The sequence below is a fragment of the Nicotiana tomentosiformis genome, chromosome 4 (genome assembly GCF_000390325.3).
Source record: "Nicotiana tomentosiformis chromosome 4, ASM39032v3, whole genome shotgun sequence".
Classification (NCBI taxonomy): Eukaryota; Viridiplantae; Streptophyta; class Magnoliopsida; order Solanales; family Solanaceae; genus Nicotiana; species Nicotiana tomentosiformis.
Window position 1 is genome coordinate 105208464 of NC_090815.1, and position 3673 is coordinate 105212136.

Below are 3673 nucleotides of genomic sequence, written 5' to 3' on the forward strand. Positions count from 1 at the left end.
TCCATTTTCATTTGGCATCGGTCAATCTCTTTTTATGGTTCTGGAGTATGGTCTTGTTCGTAGACTCTGCCTGCCCGTTCCCACTAGGGTGATAGGATATTGATAGGATCATTTTGATCTTATGGTCCTCGAAAACTTTGCTCACCTTACTGCCGACGAACTGCTTCCCATTGTCGCATATGATCTCGGCTGATATTCAGAACTGGCATATTATGTGGTCCCATATAAAATCAATAACTTCTTTCTCCCTGACTTTCTCGAATGCCTAGGCTTCGACCCATTTAGTAAAATAGTCACTCATAAATAATATAAATTAAGATTTACCGGGTGCCATGGTAGGGTACCGACGATGTATATCCCCCATTTCATGAATAGCCAAGGTGACAGGACCGAATGCAGTAGCTCCCCGGGCTAATGGATCATCGGTGTGTGCCTCTGACAACCGTCGCACTTTCGTAAGAACTCCTTCGCATCTTTTTCCATATCTATCCAGTAGTAACCAACTCTGATTATCTTACGAACCAGTGATTCGGCACCCGAATGGTTCACGCAAGTTCCTTTATTAACTTCCTTCAAGACATATTCGGTATCTCCCGGTCCTAGATATATGGCGAGTGGGTCATCGAACGTTCTCCTGAATAGGGTGTTATCTTTTGGACAAACTGAACTTGGCCGCCTTTGTGCACAAGGCTCTTGATTCTTTAGGATCCGAGGGCAGCTTCCCAGTCTTTAGGTAATCTATATACTTATTTCTCCAGTCCCAGGTTAAGCTTGTCGAATTTATCTCAGCATGGCCTTCTTCTACTACCGATTTCATAAGTTGTACGACCGTTCTCGAGCTGAATTCAACGTCATCAACCGATGATCCCAAGTTAGCGAGAGCATCGGCTTCACTATTTTGATCTCGAGGTACATGTTGCAGGGTCCATTCCTTGAACCGATGTAGTGTTACCTGTAGTTTATCCAGGTACCTTCGCATTTGTTTCTCTTTGACTTCGAATGTCCCATTGACTTGGTTTACCACAATGAGGGAATCACATTTAGCTTCGATAACATCGGCCCCTAGGATTTTAGCCAGTTCGAGACTTGCAATCATGGCGTCATACTCGGCCTCGTTGTTAGTCAATTTTACAGTTCTAATAGATTGCCTAACTACACTACCCGTCGGTGGTTTCAACACGATGCCAAGCCCGAACCCCTTTGCATTCAAGGCACCGTCCGTAAGGAGGGTCCAGATCCACGAGGAAGTCCCCGAGTTCAACAACAATTCCTTTTTGACCTCGGGTATTAGCGCCGGCATGAAGCCGACCACGAAGTCCGCCAAAATTTAAGATTTGATGGCGGTTCTGGGTCGATATTCCATATCGTATCTACTGATTTCCATGGCCCATTTGGCCAATCGCCCCGACAACTCGGGTTTATGCATTATGTTTCTCAACGGGTAAGTATTTATGATACATATGGGATGACATTGAAAATACGGTTTTAAGTTCCTAGAGGCGCTTAGCAAAGTGAGCACCAAATTTTCCAGGTGAGGATACCTAGTTTCGGTCTCGCCTAGAGTCTTGCTAATATAATAGATAGGAAATTACGTACTTTCCTCTTCCCGGATCAGGACTCCACTTACCACTATCTCGGATACTGCCAAGTACAGGTATAACTGCTCATCCGATTTCGGAGTATAAAGCAAAGTCGGGCTCGAAAGGTACCACTTGAGTTCTTCCAGGGCTTATTGGCACTCCGGGGTCAATGAGAAGTTATTCTTCTTCTTCAATAACGAGAAGAACCGATGGCTCTTGTAGGAGGACCTTGAAGTAAGTCGACCCAAGGCGGCTATTCGCCTAGTTAACCTTTGGACGACCTTGACATTGTCCACCACGATAATGTCCTCAATGGTCTTGATCTTATCGGGATTTATCTCGATACCTCGGTTGGACACCATGAATTCGAGAATTTTTCCGGACCCGACTCCGAATACGTATTTCTCTGGGTTCAGCTTCATATTGTATTTCTTTAATATGTTGAAGGTCTCCTGCAAATGTTTCAAATGGTCCTCTGCTCGTAGGGACTTAACTAACATGTCATCAATATAAACCTTCATTCATTTTACTATTTGCTCTTTGAACATCCGATTTACTAGGCGCTGGTAAGTGGCACCGGCGGTTTTTAGTCCGAATGACATTACGTTATAATAGTAGGTATCGTATTTAGTGATGAAGCATGTTTTTCCTGGTCACCCGGGTCCATCCGAATTTGGTTATACCCGGAATAGGCATCGAGAAAAATGAGGATCTCGGGGTCAGCCGTCGCATCGATCATGCGATCGATTTTTGGCAAAGGGAAAAAGTCCTTGGGAAATGCCTTGTTCAAGTCTTTATAGTCTACACACATTCTTAATTTATTCCCCTTTTTAGGGACTACTACTACGTTTGCTAACCAATCTGGGTATTTAACTTCCCGAATTGATCCTATTTTTTGGAGTTTAGATACCTCGTCTTTGTTGAACGCATGTTTGACTTCGGACTAAGGCCTCCTCTTCTGTTTGACCGGGTGGAAATTCGGCTCCAGACTCAGCTTGTGAGCAGTTATTTTCGACGGGATCCCTATCATGTCAAGGTGGGACCGCGCAAAACAATCTATGTTAGCTAAAAGGAATTCAATGAGTTTTTTCTTGAGCTCGGGACTTAACCTCGTGCCCAGGTATACCTTCCGATCGGGCAGGTGTTCGATCAATATGACTTGCTCCAACTCCTCGACCGTTGATTTGGTGGCATCAGTATCATCGGGGGCTATGAAAGACTTGGGAACTCCGTAGTCTTCTTCCTCGCCCGTTCTCTGCTTTTCCGGCTCGGTCGGGACCAGTATCGGTGATTGCTATTTGGTTCCTTCCTTGGTGATCGGACTCAGATTCTTTGATGTCGAGAGTGCGGATATCAGGACCACCTCGTCGACTGTGAATATTTTCTTTGCGGTCGGTTGTTCATCATAAATTGTTTTAATCCCTCCCGGTGTCAGGAATTTCAACACCTGGTGTAGTGTCGAACGCACTGCCCTCGTATTGTGAATCCACGGTCTCCCAAACAGAGCATTGTATCTCATATCTCCTTCGATCACGTAGAACTTTGTTTACTGAACGGTTCCGGCGGTGATCACTGGTAGGGTTATCTCTCCTTTAGTGATCTCATATGCCATGTTGAATCCATTTAGAACTCAGACTGCTGGCACAATTTGGTCTCGTAGATCCAATTGTTCTACGACCCTCAATCTGATGATATTGGCCCAACTAACTGGATCAATTAACACACGCTTAACTCGAGATTTATTTATGAATACAGATATTACCAGTGCATCATTGTGCGGCTGCACGATGCCTTTAACGTCCTTATCGTTAAAAGATACAGTTCCTTCATGCACGTAATCTCGAGTCCGTTTATCCCTTGTGATGGTGTCACGACCCAAAATCTAACCATGGTCGTGATGACGCCTATCATGTTACAAGGCAAGCCTATTTCCCAAAATATTACTACTAAATTGATTATAAGAATTTAATAAAACATTTCCAACATTTGAATTTTTCATAAACTAAATCAACTCTAAATATAATTATAGAAAATACGGAAACGAGCCCCAAACATCGGGGTTTCACTAAGTCATGAGCGTCTAAATCTATGAA